General features: G+C 44.0%; 1 long non-coding RNA gene and 1 pseudogene across 1 annotated transcript; both read left to right on the top strand.

Moving 5' to 3' along the window:
• The first annotated feature begins 536 nt into the window (after window positions 1–536).
• Window positions 537–5041, top strand: LOC129151613 (uncharacterized). Its single transcript, XR_008558252.1, has 2 exons — window positions 537–760; window positions 1392–5041. It is a non-coding gene; the product is annotated as an uncharacterized LOC129151613 (long non-coding RNA).
• Window positions 5042–5405: 364 nt separating this feature from the next.
• Window positions 5406–6344, top strand: LOC103299806 (dnaJ homolog subfamily C member 4-like; annotated as a pseudogene).
• Window positions 6345–23169: the final 16825 nt, after the last annotated feature.

The following is a 23169-nucleotide window of genomic DNA, read 5'->3' as shown; positions in this document are numbered from 1 at the left end:
GCGTCCCCGGCGGCGGAGAGGCGCCCGCCGCTGCTGCTGCTGCCGCTGCTGCTGCCGCTGCTGCCGCTGCCGCTGTTGCTGCTGCTGCTGCTGTCGCTGCTGCCGCCGCCGCTGTCCCCGCCGCTGCTTCCCCACACCGAGCACCGCAGCAAGTCCGCGGCCGCCGGAGACGTCCCACCGCCCGCTCGCCTCTGCGTCCCGCGCCGCTCCTTCTCACTCACACAGGCTAGAGCCGCGGAGCTCGGCAGACACAGTCCCAGGCGCAACCTACCCTCCGCCGCCGCCGCTGCCGCCGCCGCCACCGCGCCCGCCTCCGCCTCCTCCCCTTCCTCCTCCCGGCCCCCGCCTCTCACTCCCGGGCCGCCTCCTCCTCCACGCGGGGCCCGCCCCCGGATCCCGCCCCCACGTCGGAGCCCCTGGTGCTTATTGGCCGGCTTGCGCGTCACTCTACGCCAGGTGGCGGCCTCCCGGCTCCGCCCGCCTCCCGCCCCTCCTCCCGGCCCCGCCCCCCGCTCTGTTTGCTCCCAGCTGCCAGCCCGCGGGCCTGCCGCCTGCGCCGCCCAGCCCTGCTCAGGTGTCACTGTGGCTGGCAGGCCGGGATTCGGGCAGGAACACGGGCCGGGGTCGCGCCTGGGTGGAGGGGGGGCGGGGGGGGGCTCTACCAGCCACCCCAGCCCCACCTGGCTCCCTCCCCGGGACCCCGCACACACCCCCTCGCCGCTTGGGTGACCGTGCCTTGGCGGCTGGGTTAAGCCACAGTGTGAGTAGCCAAGTGCGGAGGGTGTCTCCGGGTGTGTGCGTGGCTCCGGAGAGGGCACGAAGGGAGGAGGCTGGGAGCGGAGGGAAGGGGCGAGGGGCGACGCGCGGGCGGAGGAAGGCTGGGCGCGGGGAGTTCCGCGGCCCGAGGCGCAGTTGCTGTCGCTGCCACCGCCGTCCAGGGAGGATCGCCAGAACGTCCGCGAATAAACAACTTACCTGGGGGGGCCGGGCTCCTCTTGTGATGCGTGTGCCGCTGTTTTAGCTATTGCGCCCCCTTTTTTTTTGCAGGCGACGTGTTGCTTGCTAACATTTACTTCCATACCTTGGCGGGGCGGGGGGGGGGGGGGTCTTGGGAGAGGTGCCACCCAGCGTCTCGGGCAGGGGACGTGGCCGGATGTGCTGAGCGAGGTGGGACGCGGGCGCGGGCTATCCAAGGAAGATCGGGGCAGGAGTCAAAATGACTCCGGACAACTCTGAGTCACAGGGGACAGTCAGATCCTGCAGGTCTCCGGCGGAGGGGGGGCGGGGGGGGCGGGAGAGACACCCCGGAGAGGGTCGCCTTTTCCCTGTTCGCACAGGCAAGCCACTGGTCAGGCTGCCTGTGACACACCTCCCTTCCCTGCTCTTTCCAGTTGCCTGACACCCATCTGATGCTACCGCTACCCATACTCGCAGGGCCTTGAAGCCCTAGGAGCATCCACACTATGAGTCCCGCCAGTTGGAAGGAAAAGAAGACAATCCAAGGCAGAGGCCAGAGGTGACAGTGGTCCTGATGCTCCTTCCTGATCTACCTGCCACAGAATGAGTGAGGGTCTCCCTCTGCTAGAAGGTATCCTCCGCACAGCCCCTCCCTCCCACCAGCCTCAGTTCAGCACCAAGGCCTGGCAAGGAGGCTGGAGTTTCTTAGGGAATGATGAAGAGGACTAAGTGAATTTCCCACCCTGCATCCTTCCTGTCTTCTTTCCAAATTCCACCACTGTCACCTTTTTCCTATTTTTTTGAAAAGGACCATGAGCCTAGTAAAAGGCCTAATACAATATTTAGGGAGCTAGGAGATAGAGCCAGAGTGTTTGGGGGACAGGGATTACTTTAAAGTTCAAACTTGCAAGTACGTTTTAGGGATTGACTGATGGTGCTGGAGTGTGACTTGAACGGTTTGGCCTGCAAGGAGTCGGAACTAACTGGAGAAAGCAGTTAAGCCTCTGTGGAGGCCTGCTAGCTAGCTGGAAAGGAGACCACGCAGGGTGTGTCCCTCTGGCTCCAAGATTCTGCTGCCCAGTTCAGAACCCAGGATAGTGCTGGGTAATTAGGCTGACAGTACATTCAGTAAATATGTGTTGTTCTTTTATATGCCAGACACTGTGGTAGGTCATTTATGTGTGTGGAGGGAGGAGGGGACAGTTTTTGCCCTCAATAAAGCCTCGAGTCCAATAGAACTGTCATAAAAAGACGAGCTCTGAGAGGCCACTGTATCATCTCAGGAAGGGGTTGTTGAGAACAGCCTCCTAAGCATGGGCGGAGCTAGTTGCTAAGGTAAATTTGGGAAGTTGGTCCCTAGCCAGATGGGACAAAGCCAGGCAGGGATGCCAAGACCTGTGGGTGATGAAGAGGGTCTGCTTGAGAAAAGACTAAGAAACCACATCCAGGGATTCTCACCTCTGAAACCAGGAGTGCTCTCTCCCACATGTTGCAGTTTCCACCATTTTTTAGACTCACTTTTCAGGTTTAAGAAAAATACCTTTACACCAAGATGAGAAGGCTTAAAATGTCAGCACCATAGAAAAGTTATATGATACAGATAGGAAATAAGGACACACCTTTGAGGCACACCCTTCAGTCCTCTACAAATCTAAGACTCCTCCTAGCTGAGGTATGTGTGGGGAAAAAGAGGTTATGAATCATAATCACTTTACAACACATTTATCATCAGGTACCTTTAATGCATGCTTATACTCCCATACTGCTGTAACACAGACACATCTTAAACAAAACTGGACCCTACTCAGGAAAACTAGACAACAGCATGTTAATTGAGAACTAGTTACATCCTCATAGTGGGCCTGCTGAAATAGCCAAATCATCCTTTTAATGTAGATTTTTTTTTTAGATTATATTGCATTTTTTTTAAAAAGCTTATTAGACTGGCCAAGCTGACTATGATTATATTATATTTGTATATGATTACCTTATATTTGGAATCTACATTTTTCAAGCTATTACTGGATGCTGACTTTAACAATATCCTCTGCTTATAAAGAAACAAATGAAGGGGGGGGGGGGAACTTGGCAAAAAAACAACTTGCTGTCTACTAAAAAATTGTATTTCCCATTCTTTTGTATATTTTTCTCTGGGAAACATGTGCCCAGGTAGGAATTCTATTTCCTGACCTGCACCTGCTTGCGTCTAAGTGGATCCATGTGTCTCATTCTGGTCAATGAACTGTGGGCTAAAGTGTGTCATCACTTTCAAGCCAAAACAGCTAAGCAAGAGATATTCATTGCCTATGCATTCCCATCCTTTAGCTCAAGCATGTCAAACTCAAAGACTAACACAGACCAAACAAATGAGGCATGCGGCCCACAGGCTGAGAGTTTGACATGCTTGCTGAATGAAGAAGTTTCTAGGGCCCAGGAGAAGGCATAACACCACATGGAAAGAGCTAACTTCTTCAATTACCACATAGAGGGATGCAGCCCACCCACTATGAAAATCTGCATCAGGCTTTACATGAAGAAGAAATAAGCATTTATTGTGTTGTTCCATTGAAATTTGGGGATATGCTTGCTAGGGTAGCTAGTACTATCAAATCAATACACAAAGTTACTTTAAGATGCTAGTCCAAAAGTAAAATTCATATTTTTTTCTGTTATATAACAGAATTACCAGACTAAAAATATTCTTCTTTTAATACGTGAGCATCAAACTTTGTCTTCTTGTAAATGAATTATTCATTTACCAGTTGTGTTTTGAACACCTGTTCTGTACAAGGTACTGTGCTAGATGATGCATAAATGTATAGATTAGGAACTCAAAGATTTAGTCCTTCATTCAAGGATCTCAAAGTCTTGTTATACAAGAATTGTATCATATTATCTTTGCAAAAAAATAGGTATAAGGAGTAACTTCCTCTATTGGAGAAAACAAACTAATTTTACTATTTACTTCACAACTAATTATGAAGATAAACGTGTGGAATAAAATAAAATATTGATGATTCGGTGTCATCTATGTAGTCAAATGCTCCAAATCACAGCTTACATCCTTGGGGGCAAATATTGTTCATATTAAATGAACAATATTTTAGTTTGCTGTTAAGTGCTCAGTTGATTGGGTGTTGTCCTGTGCACCGAAGAGATGCTGGCTTGGGAGGGTGCATTCCTGGGTTGTAGGCACAGTCCCCTGTGAAGTGCATGTAGGAGGCAGTGATGGATGTTGCACTCTCACATCAATGTTTCTCTTCCCCTCTCTCAAATCAATAAAACATCTTTTTTTAAAAATAGAGGTATATTTTTTTTCAAGAAAAGAATTGAAGTTATTGTATTTTATATCTTGTTTTGAGAATAACCTGCTCTTGAAATGTTGAACTTTCCTTTGGTACTTGGATATCTTTACACTCATTTTGACATTAAGAATTTTGACTCTTCTCCTGGTTTTGACTCTCCTGAGGGATGTATTTTGTTCTGAGTAGTTGATGGTAGACAGTATGTCTGACCTGTTCTCACCTGAGCTGGTGGAGCCTTGTGCTGGAGAACCTGCAGACTAGACAGCCAATCCTAGTGGAGCCATGACTGTGTCTAAGACTTTGATTTATTATCTTAGAGTTCATTCCCCTGACGTTCACTTCTAACATGTCAAGTTCTACCCTCTTCACTGTGGAGGCTCTATGAAATATATTAGTCATCACAAATTTTATTATTTGAGGTTTAAACTAAAAAGGTCTTTATTTATCTTTTGGATTGCTCTTGAAATATTGTTGAGCCTTTTTTTTTTTTCTTTCAGAAGGCAATTTAACTCATTTAGAAAAGTTATTTCTCAAAGAACATAAAAACATGTTATACCCAATGAATTCAGGAATAAATTTTACTTTTTCCATCAGGGACCAAACTATAACTTATGGAATTATATGCTAAGTTTAATATGAAGGGGATATATTTTACATAAAACTTGGGTGATCATTATTTATTTGGATTTAATAAACATATTCATCATTGTTTTTATATTTGTATCTGTATCTCATATTTCAGTTCTGAATTTGAAAATAAATATTCTATTGAAAAAGAATCTTGCACTCAAATTAATCATATTATACCATATACTTCAAATTAGTGAAGTTTTATTTTGCATATTAATGGTTATTGGAAAGCATATATTCAATTGAACACATATCAGGCAGTAGGAATATAACTTAAAAAGAAAACAGTTTCTCCCCTCATAAAACTCACATTCTAGTTAAGGAAAGACAGATGATTTACAAAGAATAATTAAAGTGGCTGGCTGTTCAGACACTGAGGCCAGTGTGGAGAAGGGCCCGGGTCAGAGGCAAGATAGGTAGATAGGTCCAGAACACAGGGGGTCTGATCTTGAGCAAGGAGACCCCACCTGCCATGCGTCCTCTGGGCCTGCTTCAGTTTTCCTTCCCAAGTTAATGGGGCCAGGCCCCTTCCCTTTGCCCCCAGAGTGCTCGAAGACTGGTCCCAATATACCCTTCTTCCTGGACTCCTTCCACCACTGCCTACCTGCTGCAGTGCCGCCCCTGTGCTTGGTACTTGGATATCTTTACACTCGTTTTGACATTAAGAATTTTGACTCTTCTCCTGGTTTTGACTCTCCTGAGGGATGTATTTTGTTCTGAGTAGTTGATGGTAGACAGTATGTCTGACCTATTCTCACCTGAGCTGGTGAGGCCCACAGCCCTCCCACTGGGCTCTTTGTAGAGGCCACCAGGCAGTGTTCTGGCCCCAGTAACTACTATGAACTGGTGGGGGTGCATCCTGATGCCAGCACTGAAGAAGTTAAACAGGCTGTCTTTTCCTAGTACGAAGAGCTGCATGCTGGCTGGACCCTGGGAACCCAGCCCGGCACAGCTGCTTTGTAGAGCTGAGTGAAGCATGCCAAATGCTCAACCTGGAACAGAGCCCCCAAAACTATGACCACTCTCAACTCCCCCAAAGTCTCCAGGAACCATAGCCTATCCCTGGTCTGTTCATCAGGCACACAGCTCCTGGGCACCTCCCAATGCACAATGCTGGGCCCGGTTTCATGGTGTGAGGCATCAGGGACCAGAGTTGAGGCAGCATCAAGACAGACACGACCAGTGGGTACTGGGATACCGCCTCCTGATCATGCTGGCAGGCACTGGCCTGCACTATGCTGCCTTCAGGAAGCTGGAGCAGATGCACGGTAGCTGGATGGATGAAAAGGATCAGAAGGATCGGATCATCACAGCCATCTACAACGATACTCAGGCTGGGCCAGGGCCATCAGAACCAGGCTCCAACAGGAGCAACAGCAGAGGTAGCAGCTGCAGCCACCATCCGGGCCTCCCCCAGGCCCCAGGATCATGCCCCACGGCACCAGCCCCTGAGCCTCTCACCTGAATAGAGCCTGCTGTGTGTTCCCTCTCCAGGACTCCCCACCACCTAAAACGTGTGCAGTAAAGTGATTCTCGGTGCTCAAAAAAGAATGAAAAACAATTACACACACACAAACACACATCCAGTATGTCAGGCGGACTAAGCAATTAGCATTAAATACTGCACAGTGTTAAGGGCAAAGGAAGAAGTGATGGGCAAAGGGGTGCTACTCGCTGTTGTAGACAAATTGTGTAGGGAAAACCTCTCTCAGAAGGTGATATTTGAATGGAGATTCAAATGAAGTGAGGGAGATATTTAAGCTGCTATCTCAAGAAGAGTGTTCCAGGTTAAAGGAACAGCATGTGCAAAGGCCCTGAAGTAAGATTCTGACATTTTAAGAACTGTCAAAAGAGGCCAGTATAGCCAGAGCACAGTGAACTAGAGAGAGTGGTATAAGATGAACTCCAGGAGAGTGCAAGGTCAGAACACACAGAGCCTCAGAGTTTTCTGAATTTTATTTGGGTAAAATGAAAATTATTTCATTAGAGAAGTAATATGATATGATTTAAATTTTTAAAAAAGTGATCACTCTTTTGTAAGAACTGACTTTGGATGTAGTGGTAGGAAGGGAGCAGGAACAGAATGGGAAGACCACTGAAGAGATTATAATCCTATATAATAAAAGGCTAATATGCAAACAGACCGAACGGTAGAACAACCGAACAACCAAACAACCAAACAACCAGTTGCTATGATGTGCACTGACCACCAGGGGGCACGCATAGAACATGGCGGGCATCAGCCGCAGCAGGATTGTGGAGCAGGAGAGTGGGGGCACCAGACCAAGGCGGGGCACCAGTCGCTGTCATTGAGGTGAGACTCTGGTGGTTAATGAAAATTCTTTGCTCCCATGCGCCATGGTACCGCCCGGCACTCACACCTGCTGCCGGCACCGGCCCCACTCGCACCCACTGCCTGCACCAGATAGCCCAGTGCCAGCCCTGATCGCCCCTCAGGGCTCCTCTACCTCCCCCTGCTCCTGAGTGGCGATCAGGACTGGCAGCCGCCACTTGCACCCGCTACTGGCGATGGCCCTGCTTGCCCCTGCTGCTGGCACCAGAGCTGCCACTCGCACCCACTGCCAGTGCCAGCCCCACTTGCATCCCCAGCCAGTGCTCACACCTGCTACCAGTGCCCAGCGCTGGTCCCAATTGTTCGGTGCCGTCAGTGGGTGCAAGCGGCAGCTGCCAGCCCCAATTGCCCCTGAGGGCTTCTCCACCTCCCCCAGCTCCTGGGGGGCGATCGGGGCAGCAGCTGCCGCTTGCACCCACTGCAGCCCCAATTGCTCTGCGCAGTCAGGGTTTGGGAGCGGGGTTGCTGGCAGACAGGGGACTGGGGGCCGCAGTGGGAGGGGCCAGGCGGGGGCATTGGAGGATGGGCCAAGACCCGCCCCTGTGCCCACCGCAGCCTCGCAGCCCACAGTTCCCTTCAAGGTGCATGAATTTGTGCACTGGGCCCCTAGTCAGATTATAAGGCAGGCTAGAAATACTAGTAAGGGGGTTTGAATGTTGAGAAGTATCTGATTCCAAATATATTTTAAAAGTAAAGCTAAACCGTACTATTGGGTTGGATACAGAAGCAAGAAAATAAAAGGGAGGAGTCAAGAACTCCAAGTTCTGGAGCGTGAGCAAATGGAAGGTATGAGTTACCATTTACTGAGAAAGGGAACATTGGAAATGGAAAGCATATTTTGTGGAGATGATCTAAAACAAGTTTTAGATATGTTAACTTTGGGAAGCATATTATACATGAAAGTGGAGATGGCATGTAGGTAGGTGAATATATGAGTCTGGGCTTGAGAGGAGAGAGCCAGGCCGGTGATGTATAAAATGGAAAGTCGAGGCACCTTAGCTGTACTTGGTTTCAGTTAGAGGGTAAGAAGGCGCGGAGGGGCCTGCAAAGCTGACTGCAAAGAACAGCTTTTGGGGGAAATGCTGATGTCCTGAGGTCAAGCAAACGCAGTGAGTTGTGTCAACCATGCTGATGGGTTAAGTAAAATGACTATTGGTTTTGACTAAAGGGGAGATCACTGGTGATCTTAACAAAGCAGCCTTTATCCCTGCCTAAAATAGCACCGCATCGCTCTGCCTCTTTGCACTGATTTAGCTCCTTTTTCAGGTTTATAATCCCTTGACATGACATGTGTAGGTGTGCTATGTATGTGATGTGTCTGTCTCTCTTCCTGCAGCTAGATGACGTGATCCTTGAGAGGAGGGACTTTCTTTTGTTCCCAATTGAATCTCCAGTGCCTGTAATAAGCCTAGCACATGCTAGGAGCTTAATGAAATGTTTGTTGCAAGAATGAATACTCACTGACAATGCTAGCTCAGTTTACTCTTCTGATTTTCTCAATAGTTAAAATAAGCACTTAAAAGAGTGAGGGGGCCCTAACCGGTTTGGCTCAGTGGATAGAGCGTCGGCCTGTGGACTCAAGGGTCCCAGGTTCGATTCCGGCCAAGGGCATGTACCTTGGTTGTGGGCACATCCCCAGTAGGGGGTGTGCAGGAGGCAGCTGGTCGATGTTTCTCTCTCATCGATGTTTCTAACTTTCTATCCCTCTCCCTTCCTCTCTGTAAAAAATCAATAAAATATATTTTTTTAAAAAGGATGTGGGGAATTAGGTAAAGTTGTACAAGAGGTACAAACTTCCAGTTATAAGATAAATAAGCTCTGGGGATGAAATGTACAACATGATGACTACAGTTAACAATACTGTTTCTATAGTTGAAAGTTGCTAAAAGAGTAGATTCTTAAAAGTTCTAATCAGCCAAAACCGGTTTGGCTCAGTGGATAGAGTGTGGGCCTGCGGACTGAAAGGTCCCGGGTTCGATTCCGGTCAAGGGCATGTACCTTGGTTGCGGGCACATCCCCGGTAGCGGGTGTGCAGGAGGCAGCTGGTCGATGTTTCTCTCTCATCGATGTTTCTATCCCTCTCCCTTCCTCTCTGTAAAATATCAATAAAATATATTTTAAAAAAAAGTTCTAATCACAAGGAAAAAATTGTAACTGTGTGAGGTTATGGATATTAACTAAACTTACTGTGTTAATCATTTTGCAATATAAATATATATCAAATCATGTTTTATACCTGAGAATTATATGATGTTATATGTCAATTATGTCTCAAGAAAACAGGAATAAGCATTTCACAGAATTTTTAGGAAAAAATTAAAATTCATGTTTAGGTTTTATTTAAGTTATAAAATCAACTTTCATAGAGTGAGAAGAGTTGACTCAGGCTTCCAGGATGAGAAGTGAATGGGAACTCAGGAATTTGGTGTTAGCATGAGGTGTGTCTCTCACATGTTCCCAGTGTAAGAATCACTATGTGTGTAAGTCCAGGGAAGGCACAGTGTTACTCATCACTCCTCTTTCTCCAACTGCACAAAGAGTCCTATTGTTTGCAACGTCTAAGTTATTCCCTGGTGATAAGTTAGGCCAGACATTAGCAATTTTCAGACAGGAAGGTTTTGGATTTTGGTTGTTTAGAAGCAGTCCCTTGAAAAAGCTTCTTCTCTCTTTCAGGGTGTCCCTGATGTCCAGACCAAAGACATCCAGACAGGAGGGGAAACTGAGCTGCATAAGCTTTAGGGTGCCTGTCCTGCCCATGCTCCTGTTTTAAATAAAATGCCCCAGTCACCTGTTGAGTGATCATCAGGGCACAAGTTCAACTGCTACCATCACAGGGGATTGGACCAGAGTCAGTGAACATCTATCGAGAGGAGACCTACTAGTAAAGGCCAGGAAACTTTAACTTCCCTGACCTAATTAGCAAAAGTAAGCTAGGCTAATCAGATATCCTCTGGGAAGAGCGTGATCTAAAAATCCAGAGGATGTGGTAATTGAGGGGAGTAGGGGATAGAATGGAAGTGGAAGAGGTCACAGAGGGATAAATGGTGATGGGAAATAAATAAATAAATAAATAAATAAATAAATAAATAAATAAATAAATAAAATACACTTCAGAGACCCCCCCCCCCAAAAAAAAAAAGAAAATAATAAAATCCAGAGGAAAGTTGTTGGTGGTGGTTTGAATGAAGGGACTTGCAGGCTTGAACTAAGGTGGTCCATTAGCAAGTGATTCACATGTAGGGTGAGTAAACAGATGAAGGCATTTGAACCAGAAGGACCAAGAGGAGAAGAGAAGGGAAGGGAAGGGAAGGGAAGAGAAGGGAAGGGAAGGGAAGGGAAGGGAAGGGAAGGGAAGGGAAGGGAAGGGAAGGGAAGGGAAGGGAAGGGAAGGGAAGGGAAGGGAAGGGAAAAGAGATTCTTAAAATCTCTCTTGAGTTGAAAGCCTTAAGAACTCAAATCTGATTTGCTTTTTGTCCTTCTTAAGTCCTGGTTGATTAAAATTATTTCAGGGTTTATAAGACCCTTCAATATCCTTACAATAAACCCTATTTTCTAGAGCTGGTTCGGTAGTTATGTTCCTTACAAACCAAAGGCCCCTCACTAAACTATACAAAAGATAAAAAGAGCAGCATGTCCTCTGTAGTTATCAGAAGGTGACACTTCTGATTCTGGTGCTTATGGAAATCAGTTTCCTCAGTCAAAAAATGACTACATTATGCTCCCATCATTGCCCATTCCAATTGTCTCTATAACACACCCAGCATAAAAATAAAAACAGCAAAAACAGTGTAGAGAGAGAGAGAGAGAGAGAGAGAGATTCTGAGCACTTGGTAAGTTTTGTAGGTATTTAAATATTCTCTATGCCTATTTCCATGCCATGACCAGGCAGGCTATGCTATAAACAAGAAAAATGAAAAATATCATTACTTAATAACGTCTGAAGTCCTCTGCACATCTGGGCCACCCTCCAGGGCAACCATTCTCTGTGTGCTGACTCAGCATTGCAGCCTGTCTGACTATACAGCCACCCAGCAGGAGAGGAGAGCTCCGGAGAGCTGAGCTCCAGCAATCAAGGGCTTCTGCCCACAACGGCACTCATGAATGACTGCCCTCATGTTTTATTGGCCTGAACTCCTCACCTGGCCACACCCAATTCCAAGGGGGGACCAAGGTATCTGATGTTCCCATGTGTCCAAAATTAGGGGGAAACCAAACATTTTATAAGGGTAATAATGCCAATCAGCATTTCTAAATAACCTGTTTAACCCTTTGGGAACTCTATGCTACACCCAGTAACTAAGGCATGTGTCATATTTCTGTTTTAAATATCAAGATACTCCTGTATCTGTGGCTCCTGATATGAACTTCTGCTATCCCTGTTGCATGGCCTCTACTGGGATGAATTGGATATATTCCAGTTGGACTGGTTTTGATCTCCCCTGGGGCACTGCAGCCCTACACCAGGTTTCTGATTTCTCTATTTCTTTTTAAACTTACTAGCTTTGTCCTAGGCCAAGGCTTAGTTTTTCTCTCACTCTCAGCATTCAAGTGCCTCTGTAGATGGGCAGTATTTGGCAATCGTTGGCATTTATTAATAATGTACAAACTGGAGAGGAAAAATACCCTCTTCATGTGTCTTAACCACAACTAGAACCACTAAGTGCTTTTTAATTTTCAAAGATGTAAGCAGATTACCTAGAACTAGGAATATGTCGAGATATAAACAGCATGTAGTATAGAGCTTATTTTTGTGAGTCACTGCCTTTTATAACAAGATAATATAAATCCATATCTAAAAAAGCCCAGTGACCCTTACGGCAGAATGACCAGAACAACCGGTTGCTATGACGCACACTGACCACCAGGGGACAGGTGCTCAACGCAGGAGCTGCCTCCTGGTGGTCAGTGCGCTCCCACAGGGGGAGCACCGCTCAGCCAGAAACCAGGCTCATGGCTGGCGAGCGCAGGGGTGGTGACAGAAGCCTCTCCCGCCTCCATGGCAGGGCTAAGGAGCAGTGAGCCAAGCGGTAAGGAGCAAGCAGGGGGCAGTTAGGAGCAAGCAGGTGGGCAGTTAAGAGCGAGCGGTCCTGGATTGCTAGAGGGCATAGGCCAGCACAAATTTCGTGTATCAGGCCTCTAGCAATTTAATATGTGCAAACTTGTTATTATGCAGTTTCTGTAAATGCCATGTTTTGGTACTATTTTGACACAGCAAAACATATATTTTTCTTCTTCTCATTATGTTATGCCTACAGTGTGATGGGAAGTCCATTGTGTCAACCTGCCAAGGCTAAAATATTCAGTTTTTTTAACCAAACACTAGTCTAAGTCAGTGATTTTCAACCGGTATGCCATGGCAGGCACAGTGGTATGCCACAAGAATTTTTAAAACATGTAACATGTGACTATTTAGTCAGGGACACTAACCTCTTTTCCCTTAGGTTGTCAAATCAAAAAATGCCAACAGCCAACACAACAATAGCCATCTGGTGTGAGTGAGTCAAAATTATTCCTTTTTGTATGTGTGTCAGATTGGTAGAAATATGTATTTTTTGGTGTGCCACAGAATTTTAGTCATTAGTTTATGTGTGCCATGAGATGAAAAAGATTGAAAATCACTCGTCTAGGTGTTTCTTTCAAGGTATTTTTTTTAAATATATTTTTATTGATTTCAGAGAGGAAGGAAGAGGGAGAGACAGATAGAAATATCAATGATGAGAGAGAATCATTGATCGGCTGCCTCCTGCTCGCCCCTTACTGGGGATCAAGCCCACAACCCCGGCGTGTGCCCTTGCCCGGAATCTAACCTGGGACCCCTCAGTCCACAGGCCTACGCTCTATCCACTGAGCCAAACCAACTAGTGCTCTTTTAAGGTATTTTGTAGATGTGGTTAACTGACTTTAAGTAAGTAGATTGCCCTCGATTGTGTGGGTGGGCCCCATCCAATTAGTTGAAAGCCTTAAGAACCCAAACTGAGGTTTCCTGGAGAAGAAATTCTGCGTCAATGCTATAGTACCAGCTCCTGCCTGAGTTTCCAGCCAGCTTGCCTGCTCTGTAGATGTCAGATTCACCAGCCTACAACAGCAGGAGTCAATTCCTTAAATCTCTTTACACACACACACACACACACACACACACACACACACACATCATGATATATAGGAGCACATCATATATTTATGAAAGATAAAGTTTCTAGCCCATATGGTGTTGCTCAGTGGTTGAGCATCGATCTATGAACCAGGAGGTCACAGTTCAATTCCAAGTCAGGGCACGTGCCAGGATTGTGGGCTTGACCCCCCCTCCCCCCAGTACAGGGTGTGCAGGAGGCAGCCAATCAATGATTCTCTCTCATCGTTGATGTTTCTATCTCTCTCTCCCTCTTCCTTCCTCTTTGAGATGTATAAAAATATATTTTGAAAAAAGGTAATAAAAAAGTTAAAGTTTCTAACTTATTTTTCTAGGATAAAAATATACTTTGCTTTTCTTACTCATGGTCTGGACAAAGAATTTTTATTTGCTCAGATAAACCAACTTTTCAGATAATTCTAATGGACAAGAATCTAAAGTTGGAATCCCCAAGTGTATGCCCTGAAATAAAAATTCATATAAAAGTGAGTTATTGAAGAGTGTTCCCAGGAAAAACAAAGGAAAGTAGGGCAAGTGACAGGTAAGGAAAGGAAGCCAGGCCAGGGTGAGGGATAGAGGGAGGTGGACAGAAAATGACCTGATCACCTCATCGAAGGTATGCAGTTTTAAAAAAAAATCACCTCTCTTCCCATAGCACTTCAAATTAGTCTCCTTCTCCCACCTGCACTATCATCCTAGGAATAAGTATGATGGGGTTACATGGGCAGATGGCTCACTCCTGCTCCATTTCTGATGCTCCAATAATGTCCCTTCTGTTGTGTGAAATTCTTAAGTCTGAGAATATAGCCCTTGATCCCTTTGTGGACAGACTCATGTGAACATATTCCTGAGATAGGCAATTCAGTGATTCAGCTTAGGATGGAGTTCTGCCCCTGGCATCTGTGGCTTTAGAAGGCGTCGCGTGTATGCTGGATGTTTTTTCTTTCCTTGTTGTGTGTGTGTGTGTGTGTGTGTGTGTGTGTGTGTTGTTGTTGTTGTTGTTGTTGTTGTTGTTTTTTTCTCTTTGTATCTATGCTGGAAGTTTTATTTGTTCAGAAGTCTCATTTCAAAACAGATTCATACCCATGATTCTCCATGAACCAGAACTGGTCACATGATGCTATCATCCCCTATATGATTCCTTTCTCTGGTGAGTTGGGTTCAGTCTTTTTCTGGAAAACAGGTCATGTTTATACTAAGGCATTTTTCAGCAGCCATGATATTCTACCCTATAGATCAGGAAAGCAAATAAAGTGTTTCTACAGAGAGAGAGAAAGAAACATGAATCAGACATGCTGAGAAGAGCAGGAATAAAAGGATAAAGACCACTGGAATTCCATTTCCTGATTCCTCTATGTTCCTGAGGCCCAACTGCATTCTGCCCTTGGGGTCTGTGAGACCCCACTATTCTTATCATTTATTTCTGTCTTGTGTTGAAATAGGTTGAAGTTCAGGCACCTGCCACCAAAGAGTAATAATAATCTATACTAATCTATAGTATAATCTATAATCTATACTAATAAATCTATACTAATAAAAGCCCTCACGTTGTCACAAGATGTCTACCACAAGATGACCGGCAGGGGAGGGCAGTTGGGGGCAATCAGGCCAGCAGGGGAGAGCAGTTAGGGGTGATCGGGCTGGCAGGAGAGGGCAGTTGGGGGCAATCAGGCTGGCAGGGAAGCAGTTAGGCGTCATTCAGGCTGGCAGGAGAGCGGTTAGGGGGTGATCAGGCTGGCAGGCAGATTGTGAGAGAGATGTCCAACTGCTGGTTTAGGCCTGATCCCTAGGATCAGGCCTAAACCGGTAGTCGGACATCCCCTGAGGGGTCCCAGATTGGAAAGGGTGTGGGGTGGGCTGAGGGATACCCCCCATGCACGAATTTCATGCACCAGGCCTCTAGTAATAATAATAATAATAATAATAATAATAATAATAATAATAACAACAACAACAACCAATAGGGAACCAGGAGTAACAAATATCTGGGGGAAATCCTGGTTAGAGACCAGTGGAGGTCCCTTATCTACAGGTGTCTGGCTGCACAAGGGATGCCCCAGAGGCTAAGGGGGTGACAGGCATAGCCCCAGAAATCTAAGAAGGCTTTCCAGAGGTTACCCAGGTCAGAGCACTTTTCAGAGGACAATTTTCCAGATCCTCAAAGCTCATCCTTATTCTTTCTCAAAACCGATGGTCAGAATGTGCTGTGAGCGGCCACTCCTCCTTTCCCGTTTCTCACTTCACAGACCCTTTGGCCTTGCCCTCACCTGTCTGAAATCAGTATGGCTCATTATCCCAGGATGTGAAGTCCCCTTGGTCCCAAACAAACACACAGTTTGAGAGGTGACAGTGAAGGGGCACCCCAAGGTGGTAAAGCTAGAAAGGCATCAGGGAAAACATTGGAGAGGACAGTTTCCTTTCTTACCTCGCTGGACGTCCATGACTTTACCTCCTGAAAACGACGCTATGTACATACCTTAGAAATCAGAGGTGAGAAGCTGGTGGGAACACATATTCGCATCTTTGTTTTGATTGAAAAGCAAAATCGGGATTTGTTTTCACTTCTCGCAGAAAAGCCTAATTTAGATCATCGGTTTCACAGTTAAGAACTGGCTTTAGCAATAAGTTCTTTGGCAGACATTAACTAAATTGAACAAGTTAAATTAGATGTGCTAATGTTTTGGTGAAAAACGTTTAACATACAAATGCAATACACAACTTGCTGGAAGTTACAATCATGTTTCACTCTTAACACATCAATATAAAATTTTAGCTAAATACTGGAAAAAAATATAATTCAAACATTCTTTTAAGAGGTGCTCGAGCAAAAACATTGCATGCCTCTAGGTTAGCAAAATGTATTTACCCAGGTTGAAGCACTTGTGACCAAGGCAAGCTGACCAGACCCATTTTTTTTCTCTTCCTTCTCTTGAACACCTCACCACCTTAAGGCCACAACACTTTGTCTGATTAGCTGAGTGACACAGGTATCAGAACATTCACTAATTCCTTGATTTGACATGTGAGAGAGAAGAGAGAACACAAGTTCCCTAGGTACCTGAAAGGTGGTAGTTTTGATATTTGAGGGAAAAGGAATACAAATAATAAATTTTACTTTTAATATAAGTCTGCATATATTAGTATTCGACTTTCATAATCCTTGTTAATAAAATGTTCTCATATGTTTATTTCATTTTATTTTTATAATATTTGAGTGAATATATTTTGGCTTTGATTATCTGAGAGCAAAGCCTAGGAGGGTGATTCTTTTCGAAGGATTTACTGAGAAAGTGTCCTTAGAGAAGGGGAGTGAGGGAAGCAGGACAGGACAGGAAATGAAGGTGAAGCAAGAAAGAGGTCTCTGAAAAGCTCTGAGCACAAACTGCACTGCAAAGTTGAACCCCGAGATGCAATGAGCCAGCCTTTTGTATCCAGCAGGCACTGGTAAAGATCGCTGGGGACAGATGGAGGTTCCTGTGTGCGCAGTACTCGGGGCATTAGTCTAATCCGAAGAGGGCCTTTGTCAGTCAGTGCTCACTGCAGATGGGAGATGGGTGCTCTGGGTGGTGAAGGGGATGTGGGCGGGGCAGTAGTAACCTCCAGTTTTCTGTTTCAGAAAGAAGGAAACCAAGGCTCAGAATGGTTAAGTATCTTGCTCCAGGGTTCTGCAAGTATGAATGATGATGTAATAGCACAAGTTCTGGTCTTTGACAGTAAAGTTCAGGTTTTTCTCATGTCAGTTTCATGTGCAAAGTATGTAGTTTAAATGAAATCAGACTCTAACCCTTACTAGCTATGTCCTCAGACACACATCTTTCAGATATATGACCAGGCACGTTACTTAATAGTTACGAGTCTCAATTTCTTATAATTTCTATAGTATTGTTCTGAACTATAGTATTGTTCTGATGATTAAAAAACAAACATGTAAAGCATCTATCATTTGACTTACATAGTATTTTACACTCCAAAATATCCATTTCCTTTCTTTATCTCTTTTACCTATAAAAAACAACAACACATTAAAAGCATGTAGAGAAAATATTGGGTAACATGTAAATCCCATGTCACTTAGAGGAAACATTCTTGAACTGATTAGTTGTTCTAGAAAGTCCTTGGAGTCCAAGTTGCCATCACAAAAGCCTTAAAATGGACCACTTCAATTTCGTGATCACTTTCTGTATTTGAGTCTGTGTAATTAAAAAAACCTATCAAAGTATAACGTACATACAGAAAAGTGAAAAAGTCCTAAAAGTGTAGTTCAGTAACTTATTGCAAGTAAACCTGTGTAAACACAACAGACGTAAGAAATGGGACATTTACCAGCAGCCTAAATTCACTGGCTCTTCATCTCAGACACCTTCCCAATTTCAATCCTTTCTTCTCCCTAAATATATCCATTGTCAGGACTCACCTTGGAAATGTTTTTGCCAGTGTGAAGTTTATGCAAATGAAATCACACCATATTAACATATTAACTCCATGTATTTAACTTCTTTCACTTATCTGGTTCTTTTTGTGTGTGTAACTCTTTTTTTTTTTTTTTTTTGGTCATTTTCATTCCTGAATAATATTAGTATGTGTGTATGCTTATTTAAATATTTTATTATTAATGAGAATTTTGGTTGTTTCCAGTTTTGGACTGCTATCAATAATATGGTGAATATTGCTGAATTTTTCCCGTGGTGCACCTGTGTGCATTTTGTTTGAGTTCAGTTGTATCCCATTATTCATGGGAGAAACATTCCAAGACCTGAAACTATAGATAATACTGAACCCTATGTATATTATGTTTTTTTCTATCTATATATACCTATGATACATTTTAATTTGTAAATTAAGCACAGTAGAGGATTAACATCAATAACTACTAATAAAATAGGACAATTATAACAACAGACTGTAAAAGTTATGTGAAGTTGGTCTCTCTTAAAATATCTTAATGTACTGTGCTCACCTTTTCACTTAAAGGACACATTTTCTGGCTTCTCTTTGGCTTATCTGAATGGACAGCATCACTACTGTAGCATTTTGGGAACATTACTAAGTAAAACAAGGTTACTTAAACATAGCATTGTGTTACTTCAACAGTCAATCTGATAACGAAACGACTACTAAGTCACTAACTGGCGGAGAGTGTTACAGTGTAGATACTCTGGACAAAGAGATGATTCAGGTCCTGGGCGTGAGATTTCATCACCTTACTCAGAATAACACATGGTTTAAAACATGAATTGTTTATTGCTCAAATTTTCCATTAATTTTTTTGGACCACGGTTGTCTGTGAATAACTTCAAACATGGCAAGTCAAAGTGCAGATAATGGGGAGAAGGAGAGAGCTACTGTATAAAGGTAAGAGTTAAATTGAGGGGTTATGAAATACACTTATAATCAACTTGAGTAAATACTGCTAAACAGCTTTCCAACGTGGCTGTTACAATTTATACTCCATTTCCCATTAATTTATAGAAGCTCCTATTGATCCGTATTTGCACTAATACTTTGTTTGCTCTGCTTTGCTTCTGTTTTGTTTGTTTTTTTCAAATTAAATTTAAATTCTTTATTGTTGAACATGTTATATATGTCTCCTTTTTCCCCCATTGACCTCTCCCCAGCCTCTCCTCCCCGCACCCCATCTCCTGCCTGTTTCTGGTTTTGTCATTTTGGTGGTACACCACAACAAACCTACAAAGATGGTTTTTGTCTTCCATTTCCCTGATGTCTAATAATATTGGGTATGTTCTTAGATGTCTATTGGCCATTTTGGTATACTTTTTGCTAGGGACTTTGCAAGTCTGTTGCCATATTGCAGTTGGATTGTCTTTTCTGTATTGAATTTTAGGACTTCTATCTATATTTTGGATACCAGCCCTTTGTTTGTATCTTCTCCCCCTCTATAACTTCCTCTTTTTTCTCTCTCTCAATGTTACTGAACAAATTTAGTGAATTTGATGCTCATGGCACCCAGAAAAGCCAAAGCCCAAGGCAACAGATTTTCACAAAGATTGGTTTGTCAGGCAGCCAGATGGGGAGACAGGAGGCAAGGTTGGCCCAGACAGTCTCCTCTGGACAAAGGCTGGAAGGAAATTTGAAGGATGAGGTTAGAAAGGACCCATACATATTTGTTAATTCTAATTAAAGGGCTTGAATTGATGGAATATACTTGGCTGTAAAAAACAAGAAGGAAATCTTACCCTTTGTGACTGCATGGATGGGCCTGGAGAGTATTATGCTAAGTGAAATAAGCCAGTGTGAGAAAGACAAGTACCATACGATTTCACTTATATATAGAATCTAATGATCAAAATAGAAACAGATTCATACATACAGAGAACAGACTGACAGCTGTCAGAGGGGCAGGGGGTTGAGGGGGTGGGTGAAAAGGTGAAGGGATTAAGAAAAAAAAAAACCCACCTCATAGACACAGACAACAGTATGGTAATTGCCAGAGGGAAAGAGGGGTGGGAGTAGGAGGAGGTAGAAGAGGGTCAAAGGGGGATAAATGGTGATGGTAGGAGACTTGACTTGGGGTGGTGGCCAACCAATACAATATATAGATGATGTATTATAGAATTGTACACCTGAAACCTGTAATTTTAACTAACCAGTTGTACACCTGAAAGTTATATAATTTTATTAACCATCCCAATAAAGTAAATAAATAAATAAATAAATAAATAAGGGCTTGGATTGGATATTCTTGGAACTAAGTGATCTTAGTTTTAGATAAAGGATGTGGAAAAGGCAAGAAGGAACAAAGACATTCCAGCCTGGCAGAGTTTGATTAGTTAGTTCTATGTGTCCAGTTTTGGTCTCTGCATGGGATCTTCTTTATTGACTAACTCCTCACTTCTTAATGGGCTCTGAGTGCTAAATGTAACATATCTGCTACTTAAGTTCCCTGAATCCTAGTTTCACTGTGCTATGGAGGTCATCTCAAGGGTCATTTAGTTGCTAGTAGTAAGTACTCCTGATCAACCCTCTGGCACTATTCTGATCCAGCTTGGTCTGGTGGTCTCCAGAGTGCTGTGAGAAGGCCTATTATTATCTCCTGGAATACACTAAAAATCTGGGGGGCAGGGGGAGACACACAAAACAGCTATTAGGGCCTGGTTTCAGTGTTAGGATTGGTTTCGTTAATTGTGACTTTGAAACAGAAATTCTTAACTTTAAGGTAGTCTAATTTGCCAATCTTTTTCCTTATGATCAGCACTTTTTATGTTTTGAGAAATCTTTGTTTACCCCACATTTTTAAAGATATTCTCTACATTTTCTTCTAGATCAGGGGTGCGGAGCTTCTAGCCCTCATTGGGCCATGAGGTGAGAGAAATTATTTGGTCTGGGCCTGCCAAGGCATTAAGGGTAAGTTAATTAAATGTTTGAGCAAATATAGCAGGCTAATTTTAAGTTGAGAATTTTGTGTAGCCCTGTAATCCTATCTAATAAAGAGGGAATATGCTAATTGATCCTCATGCTGTCACAAAGATGGAGGTGCCCACAGCCAATAAGGAGGAAATATGCTAATCGACTGCCATGCCCTCAAAGGTGACGGTTCCCACAGCCACAAGATGGCACACCCAGTCCCCTCAGCCCCGCCAGGGTGGCAGGCACACAGCAAGGCCGGGCCACTCAGTGTGCCTGCCTCCAGAGTCCCCCAGTCCCCTCAGCCCCCCAGCTTCCCAGGGCTGGCCCAAGGTGTAGGCAAGTCTCAGATGGTGGCTACCCAGCTGCCCAGGGCCGCCGAAGGCTCAGGTAACCAGGGCCGGCCCAGGCTTGCACTGCCAGCAGTGGCAGCAGCAGAGGTGTGATGAGGTGTCACCTTCCCCTGATCACCAGGTCACCTCCCACCCCTGAGGACTCCCAGACTGTGAGAGGGGGCAGGCCGGGCTGAGGGACCACCCCTCCAGTGCATGAATTTTCATGCACCAGGCCTCTAGTGATATTATAAATATCCAAATGGCCCTTAGCAGGAGAAAGGTCTCCCATCCCTGTTCTAGATACTTTATTATTTTACATTTCACATTTTGCTAATACAATCCATTTGGAATTGATTTTTATTCATTGCGTGAAGTAGTGGTTAAGATTTATTTTTTTCATATGACTATCTAGTTAACATAACACTATTGGTTGAAAAGACTGTGCTTTGCCACTGTTGTACAGTGCCACATTAGACATAAATTAAGTATATATTGTCTCTGAACATTCTATTCTGATTCATTATTCTATTCATTGATCCATCTTTATATGTCTATTCATCTGTAGCTCTAATTATTTTGATATTGAATAGACTAGTTTCTCCCCATTTGTTCTTCAAGATTGCCTCGGTTATTTTCATGCATTTCAATATAGATTTCTGCAAAAAACTTCCCTGGGAATTTGATTAGGATTTCATTTGATTTTTAGATTAATTTAGGGAAAAGTGGCAGTTTTACAATATTGAGTCTTGAATCCATGAACATAGTATATTTATCCCATTATTTAGGTTTTTAATTTATGTCAACATTGCCTAATAGCATTTTTGGGAAGAGGCATTGTACATATTTCCTTATATTTAAAAAAAAATATTAGATGTTAAAAAAAATTATAACAGTGTATATTTTGAGGAAGCATTAACTGACTTGGAATTTTTGACTCTGGTTTTGTTTGGCCTAAAGGCCAAAGCCTTCAAGATGATACTCATTTACACATGGTCATTTATAATAATAAAAGCATAATATGCTAATTAGACCGGATGTCCTCCCGTACGTCCTTCCTTCCAGACAAAGCCGCAGAGGGGGGGGGCGGGGGGGGGGCTGCGGCAGAGGTGGCAGAGGCCCCCGGCCGTGGCAGTCGGCCCCTGGCTGCGGTGGCAGCAGGCAGGGGGGCCGGGGCCAAGGCCCTTGCATGAATTTCATGCATCGGGCCTCTAGTAAGATAATAAGGCTACTGTGAATGTGCAAATTTTCTGAAATATATTATTTTAGTCTTCTATAGTAATAACTTTAATGAATTACAATTCAATATTAATTCCTCAGATTTTATTAAAGGTTTCCATAAGAAAGAGCCATATGAAGAATATTTCACATTTGCAGGCTATCATATTCGTTGCATTTTAAGTGAGAATTTACTCGTGCAATAAATTGTGTCTAGACTTTAGTGTAAGGAAAATATCCATTTTTATAATGAAATGATGTACCACCTACATTAGTGAGGTTCACTTCAGGAAACACATAACAAACTTCGAGTTATATGAAGAAATCTTTAAAACAAATTTTTTTTTAAATTGATTTCAGCGAGGAAGGGAGAGGGAGAGAGAGATAGAAACATCAATGATGAGAGAGAATCATTGGTTGGCTGCCTCCTGCACACCCGCTACTGAGGATTGATCCCTCAACCCGGGCATGTGTCCTTGACCGGATCCAAACTGCAATGCTCTATCCACTGAGCCAAACCATCTAGGGCTATGAAGAAATCTTTTTTTTTTTTTTTTTTCATGATGATGTGGCTCTGGAGGACATGGGCCACTTCTTCCTGAAGTTGGCAGAGAAGAAGCGCGAGGGCCCTGAGCATCTCTTTGTCTTGCAGGATGTGTTGAAGCCTGCCCAAGATGAGTGGGGCAAAACTCATTCAAGCCACCCTGGCATTGGTCCAAACTGAACCAAGCTCTTTTAGGACCTGCATGCCCTGGGTTCTACCCACCCAGACCCTCCTTTGAAGAAATCTTAATGAGGAAACTCTTCACGATGGTTTAAGCAGGATGTACGTTCCATCGTGAAGCTAGCAATAGCAAAGCATCATTAACACTCTTCCACGTA

The sequence above is a fragment of the Eptesicus fuscus genome, chromosome 2, assembly GCF_027574615.1.
Source record: "Eptesicus fuscus isolate TK198812 chromosome 2, DD_ASM_mEF_20220401, whole genome shotgun sequence".
Taxonomy (NCBI): domain Eukaryota; kingdom Metazoa; phylum Chordata; class Mammalia; order Chiroptera; family Vespertilionidae; genus Eptesicus; species Eptesicus fuscus.
Note: the sequence above shows the minus strand (reverse complement) of the source record. Positions and strands in the feature narration are given on the sequence as shown.